At 39.3% G+C, this 7,673-nt stretch overlaps 1 pseudogene; it reads left to right on the top strand.

The window, feature by feature from the left end:
* Nucleotides 1-6,795: 6,795 nt before the first annotated feature.
* Nucleotides 6,796-7,059, top strand: LOC139324170 (small ribosomal subunit protein bS21m pseudogene; annotated as a pseudogene).
* The last annotated feature ends 614 nt before the right edge of the window (nucleotides 7,060-7,673 follow it).

Here is a 7,673-nt window from a genome sequence, read left to right as displayed (position 1 = left end):
ACTCTGTCTGAATCATTCCAAGTGGCATTTGGTGATGAATCTAATAATTCTAGAAAAATACTATCTTTGACTGGGGTTTCACCTTCCTATTCAGAAGTAGTTCTCAGTATACTCCCAGTTCCTGATCAAAGACAGTTTTGCACAGTTGTATCTTGAGCATCAATTGTGACAATTCTTGAATTGTTCACAATTCACGTGTTAGTGATTTCCCACTTGAACTACTATAAAGTGTTCTACATGGAGTTGCTTTTGAACAAGATTTGGAAGCTACAGATGGTATAGATAGAACATGGCAGCCTAAGCAGTGAGAGGGTATCACTCTCAGATGATCAAATAATATAAATATACTTCAGGTCTCATTTCCAGAAGATTGACTCCTGATTTGGTGTTAAGGAAGGGCATTTTTAGTAGTCATCTCCCCTTTTTGGAAATCCTTCACCTCAGAGACTTGACCAGTTTCATCCTTCCTTAGCTTTCAGCATAGGGAGAGGATATGCAATTGAAGCTGGCTTTCTGTACACCTGGCTATTTCATTTCTTGGTTTTGTATCTTCTTTCCTTTCTTTGGTTTTTTTTTTTTTTTGTATAGATTTGGTGTCTTTGGGGGGGGGGGGCGTTGGGATTATTAGCTGCTCAGAGCCTTCAGAAACAGACAACACATAAATACACACATACACACTATACAGTGGCTCTGCTGTGATCGTCAGAGCCTTCTTTTTTTAACCTTTTAAAAGCATTTTTTTTACAACCTATTCGGCTGGGATCTTCAGAGCTTTTTTTTTACCCTTTAAAAGCGTTTTTTTTGTACAACCTATTCGGCCAAATAGGTTGTAAAAAAATGCTTTTAAAAGGAAACAAAAAGGCTCTGACGATCGTGCGGCTCAGCTGGGATTGTCAGGGCCTTTTTTTTACCTTTTAAAAGCATTTTTTAAAAGAAGTGGCAAGCGGGCAACCAGGCGATTCAATGGGCATGGGCGCGGGGTGGGAGGCAGGGATTTTTTGCTACCGATTCTACGAACCACCTGCTGCCATCGCTACTGATCTGGTCCAAACCGGGAGCATTTTACCCCTGCCTCAGACCATGCTGTCTCCCTTGGCTAAGAAAGAGAGATGAGCACTGCCCCTTAGAGTTGGACACAACTGAACAGGAGAAACCGTTATCTTTACTTTTAGTAACAAACACAGACGGTGGGAGAAAGAGAATTAAACATCACTGAAATAGGACTACTGACTTCTAAGAGGGAGTCATAGAAATACTGCCTTACCAGCACACAAATTTCCACTGAAACAAAGGTCACCAATATAAACTCTCTTTTATTAGAAGGACCAAAGAAGAACAGGTCATAGTGGAGATCTTTTGCTTGATCTGCTTGATCATTTTGTACTTGATAGTACCTTCTTCCTAATCTGCTGCCTTCCAAATGACTGTGTCCACAATTGCCAAATCACCAAGACAACATGACCAAACCCTAGGAATTGTGGTAATTGCAGTCGCAAGCCATCCAAAGAACAGCCACAGAATTTTATTCTGTATAATATCCAGAATATGCCTATACAGAGATAATACAGTGCAACATTTTATTACAAATGACATTTGTTCTTTTCCTTTAATATAGCAAATGGGGCAACATTCATTTCTATGAATCAGAAAATTGTTATGGAAAACCACAGAGTCAATCCTGGACAAAGGAAAGCACAGAATGGCAGTGCATGTTGGAACAAATCTTCAAATTAGATTAATTTAGCAAGACTGTGAATTAAATAGAATTGCCGTGGTAGAATCAAACAAGGTGCCATGGTAATTAGGCTCTTGCTTTCCTTAGGAATGGAAACCTCCAATACATGCAGTGTCCTCACAGAAAAGGTCTATTAATCAACTACTGACAGCTCAGCTTCTTTTCTTAAGAAACTTTTGGCAGGTTCTACTTTTATAAAGTTTAGCGTCATAGCAACAGTAGAAAGAGGTGGTTTTTTTCTGAAAAACAAAACAAAACACCCCAGACCAACAGTATACTGATGCAAATATAGGGCCCAGTCAAGAAAAGAGAGGCATCATAAAAGCAGAATCTTTCTATTCTAGATCCTGCTAGTCATCCACAATCAAATTCCACATGAGACTTCGACATGCAAATATTAATTACTGAAATTTTACCTATTAGTGGTATGGGGCAATATTTTGGGCACTATTCCCCCCCCATCTTTATGCTCCTGAATGGAAGAAGCAAAATTTCAGGAACAAGTTTAAATTGTTGCCAAGGGCATTCACATTAAGACTTTATTATCTCAATATTTATATATTATATATTTATATTGATTTGATTAATTACATGCCACCAAATTGCTGTCTACCCTTAGCAACCATATAGATTTTCTCCAAGACTCTCCTACCTGGTCCTTCAGGTCTTCCAATGGGGCATCTATCATCACTATAACTGGGTCCACCCACCTTGCTGACGGACATCCTTTTCTTCTCTTTCTTTCCACCTTTACCAGCATTACAGCCTTCTCCAGAAAGCTAGGCATTCACACAATGTGTCCGAAGTATAGAGGTGTTGCTTTGTTTGACATAAAAGTGTGCAAATCAGCACTGCTCTGGTTTGGCAAGTGCTTTGACTTGATGAGACATTTAGATTCTAGACATGTCATTTTATCCTCAGTTTTCCCCCCACTGTTTCAGCAAACCATGCCTGCTAAGTTTAGTTTTCAAGGGTCAATAATGTCCTCTCAGTACACATTTCATTTGGAATTTTGCGTATATATGATAAAAACATTATCCCGGAATCAACTATGCTTTGTTGTTTGATTTCTTCCAACATTTTCATATATTCATGAGGCTAATAATCTCAGTTCTAAAAAGGCTCACTTTAGAGCAGGGTGTCAAACTGGCAGCCCTTGGGCTGGATGCATCACATGCAGGCCACGCCCACATCAGCTCCGTGAAGGGGCGAAAAACATCATGATACGTCACATGACGGGAACTTGATGCCGCGAGTTTGACGCCCATGCTTTAGAGTGCCGGGCTGCTGGTATTTATGTAATTTGTGCAAACGCGCACAAACACCCATGGAATTATGAGTGTGTGTACACCGCATGTAACTTGTATGAGGGTGTTGAGGAACAATTTGAAATAACATTTATGGATTTCATCGTGAATCCTAGTCCTTTTCAGGAAATAATTTTGCAGTTTTGAAATTAACTGTGTATTACTTAAAAACTTTCATGGATTTATTTTTCCTCCCTTAACCTGCAACCAATTCCTGCTCCCAGACAGAGCATAAGAGCCCCAATCATCCAAAGGTAAATTTCTTACCTGTACAAGATGGAGACTTTGACTTACCATCAGGAAGCAGCAGAGATGGTGAACAACATCACTTCACCATTATTTTCCCAAAACAAACTGGTATAGTGTAGTTCCATTCAGTCTTTCAGAGTTGTCTTTCTCATGGCTATCTAGTAAAGTTTGATGAAATCAGATGATGATAAAATTCATTTAGTGTACACCTGCCAAAAAGGGATGCGGTGGTTCAATGGCTAAGACACTGAGCTTGTCGATCAAAAGGTGGGCAGTTCAGCGGTTCAAATCCCTAGTGCCACGTAAAGGGGTGAGCTCCCATTACTTGTCCCAGCTTCTGCCAACCTAGCAGTTCGAAAATATGTAAAAAATGCAAGTAGAAAAATAGGGACCACCTTTGGTGGGAAGGTTGTTACCTTCCCACCAAAGCTGGTCCCTATTTTTCTACTTGCATTCTACTTGCAGTGTTCCGTGCACCTTTGGCGTTTAGGCATGCCGGTACATGACCACGGAGACATCTTTGGACAGTGCTGGCTCTTTGGCTTTGAAACGGAGATAAGCACCACCACATAGAGTTGGAAACGACTAGCACATATGTGCGAGGGGAGCCTTTACCTTTACCTTTACACCTGCCAATTCACAATTTCACTGCAGATGTACCTACTGTAAAGTCTATTCTAAAAGCCTTTTCTGAATGTGGCAGTTCAGGAAACAGTTTAGAAATGTTTTCCTGAAAGCTGTCAGTCATCTCATATGTGGGGAACATTTCTAATCGCTATCATTTTTGTTGGTTAAAGCATGCCCTGGATATATGAAGGCCTTTTGAGTGGGAGTATAATGCTTTTATCCTAAAACGTATTAGATTTCTTAGAGAAATATTTTAAGTAGCTGCAATAAACTCCAGGGAATACAGTTGAATGCAGCTATTACATTGTATGACAGCATTAATAATAATAGTCTGTGGACATATATCAGCAATGGTAAATGCTAGTTAGCCATGTCATCAGATGAAGTGGGACAAAGGTTTCTGAATAATAAATTTGCAGAAATGTTAACCTTGAACTAATAGAAGTTTCAGGCAATTTTGAAATTGCCCGTGGAGAAATTGCAGCTGATTAGGAGATATTGTTGAGTCCTCACAATGAAATATGCATTCTGCCAGCTTTCAAGTCAAAAACCATAATTTTCAAAAGCTGTGGTCCCTACTACTATGTCTGCTTAATAAAAGGATATTTGTAGCAACACTGATTTTTAAATTCTTTATGGATCCTTCAAGAGGGAGCAGAAGGGTGCTGGAAAAAAGAAGATTCTTAAAAAAAAAAAACTCTAGAAAATTCAATCAAGCAAAGGCAGTATTTCAGGATGTGATAAGAAATAGCAGTTCTATAGAGGGACAGGGGAGAAGAGCAGGATGGTGAGCTTGTGAAGTTTAAAGTATTTGAAGGAGTGAATATAAAATTAAGCTTAATTATTTCTTTTCTGAGCAGCACTGTGTCTGCTTGGAAACCATGGTAACTGGGATAGCAAATGCTGGTACCTATTTCCTGAGAGATAACATTGACTGTACAGTAGGCATTGCTCTTAACAACAGAGTCACGCAAGTCAGAGTTCACAGGGAGTTTTCTATCCTCCCAAGGCCAAAGCAGCTTTTCTTTCTCATCCTGCGCCAGAGAAATACCCAATGCAGTTTACAGCCAGGGCAGAGGGCATGTCTTCTGTGTCCCCTCACAAAGCCTTGGATTTGCTCACCTGAAATCCTCCAAAAGTTGTAGATGAAATGGCATTTTTAACACTTAAACACACGACAAGTATTCCTACTGATTATAATCTATTATAATTAGATTATAATTATAATCTATTATAACTAATATAATCATTAGTTTTGGCTTGTCACAAGTAATCAAGGCGTCAACATATCCAAGAGAGAGCACATGCTTCATTTGATCTTTACTTCAGAACACAATAGATGAGATAGGCTCTGAAGTGAGGAGGATATTAACATCCATCCTTTGCTACAGACAGTACATGGAAATAAAACTTTAGTTCTTCTCCATGGTTAATTCATCTTGCTGCAATGGCGCAGTGGTTAGAGTGCACTACTGCAGGCTATTTCTGCTGACTGCCAGCTACCTGCAATTTGGCAGATTGAATCTCACCAGGCTCAAGGTTGGCTCAGCCTTCCATCCTTCTGAGATCAGTAAAATGAGGACCCAGATTGTTGGAGGCAATATGCTGACTCTGTAAACTGCATAGAGAGGGCTGTAAAGCACTGTGAAGCAGTATATAAGTCTAAGTGCTATTGCTATTGCCAAAGTATCTCTGATCCTTTTAAGAAAACATGAACTGAAATTTGTGAAGGAATACCAGATTATTTTATGGGTTGCTTATTGCTTCAAATCACTTGTGTATACTTTGGGTTGAATGCCTGTTTGGCACAATTAACAATGCTGAGTGAGACACAGTTTGGGGTTTTCCACTGGGATTTTTTGAGCTTCTGGAACCTAAGGAAGTGGATAGAGTTCTTTGTAGTTTGAGTTTGAGCCACTTCCCTCTTGACTTTTTGGGGAAAATATAAACAGAGTGTGAGCAAGTGGATTCTGGTTATAATAAACTCTTCTTTGAGGAATGAATTAGATATACAGCAATAGCTTCTGATTTGAAGAAAGTAGCATATTCCTTATTGAAGATGTCCTTTCTGAAAGTGGATATTTTTTGATATTTTTGACTCGGATCACCAAATTTCCTTTTCTCCAGGAACTCAGGCTGGCTTATACAAGGATTCTCCCTTTATTTTTTTCAAGTGTTTTATTTTTTATTTTATACATTTACAAAAAAACACACAAAAAAAACAATGAGGATATTTGGTTGGCAGGGAGGAAGTAGCCCCAAGTTACCTTCTGAGACTCTACGGATGAGGTTGGATTTGAGTTTGTGTGTCTCCAGTCCTAGTTGATCACAATGCCACACTGGATCTCAAATATGAGGTAAATTCTTCCTTAAATTGAGCTTGGATACAGATTACTATATTAACACAACCAAGCTACTTTGTTGGCAACATTATGGAAATGGTTGCCATTCTCTTCTTCTGGATAGTTTTTCAACTTCTCACTATAGTTCTTGGTGGTCTTTCATCTAAGTCCTAGCAAGCTAGCCTAGAAAATGGGATACTTTATCTATTTAAACTAAAAAAATTCAAAAGTGGTTGTACAAATCAAATTAAAAGTGAAACTAATTTTTAGTGTCTTTAGTGGATGAGCTACAGGAAAAAAAAATCAAAGAAATAGTGCCTCACTTCCATTTTTCATGAATTTCTCATTTGATGTCTAATTGAAAGAATGAATAATTTTGTTCAGTTTTTATTATCTTCATTTTTTTTGAAGGAAATTTAAAAATGCCAGTGTGGTCTCATGATTAAGACACCAGGATAGAAGTTCAGATGACTGAAAATCCCCAGGCTGCAGTGAGAGGTGCTTCCCGGCCCCACCGGATGTCCGTGGGGTGGAGATGGTGCACCACACCAAGTTCCTCGCCCAGACCGTGATGGTCCCAGGTGGAGATGTGGAGCTGGCCTACCGCGTCCTCACCAGAGTCCTCACTGTGGATGGAATTATCGACCACGTTAAGCGCAAGCGGTATTATGAGAAGCCGTGCCAGAAGAGGCGGCAGGAGGCCTACGAAGCATGCCAGAGAATCTATAACTCTGAAATGGGCAGAAAGATCAACTTCCTGATGAGGAAAAACTACCCGGATCCTTGGCTCGGTTGCTAATCCGAAGACTTTCAAGGGCAGAGGCGCTTCCGAGGCTCCAGCTCACTTTATTTGTTGGAAAGCCTGTGAAGTCAATAAAATCCATATGAAAAAAAAAGTTCAGATGACTGAGATCTAGTCCTGCCTTAGGCCTGGCTGGGTGACTTTGGTCCAGTCATTCTGTCTCTGTGCAGCTTACTCCCATAGGGTTGCTGTTGTGGGGAAATAAGATGAGGAAGGAGTATTAGGCATGTTTGCTGTCTTGAGTTATTAATAAAAAATAATAAAGGTGAGAAATAAATAAAGAATAAATAATAAACAAAATGAAAATAACAAAACAATAAGTGTTATTGCATCCATGTGCCAAAAAGCATTTCATGAAAATGACGAGCATGACTATCACAAAGGCACATCCATGGAAATACATTATAAGGATCAAAACGCCCTGGGTCAATTCAAACTGAAGAAAATAGAAATGCCCATAGATTGCAAAAGAGCAGAAAGAAAATTCATTAAGTGATCATAAGCATTCACACACACAGCAGCTCCAAGCCTTTAGAAGCTTTGGCAATAATTAACGAGCTTTTTCTGTTGGAACTATTAAGATGGAAATGTATGCAAGTTCATAGCAGTTA

Source organism: Pituophis catenifer, unplaced genomic scaffold (genome assembly GCF_029215685.1).
Source record: "Pituophis catenifer annectens isolate HBS135680 unplaced genomic scaffold, rPitCat1.0.hap2 SCAF_1, whole genome shotgun sequence".
NCBI classification, from domain to species: domain Eukaryota; kingdom Metazoa; phylum Chordata; class Lepidosauria; order Squamata; family Colubridae; genus Pituophis; species Pituophis catenifer.
This window is presented reverse-complemented; position numbering and strand designations above follow the sequence as displayed.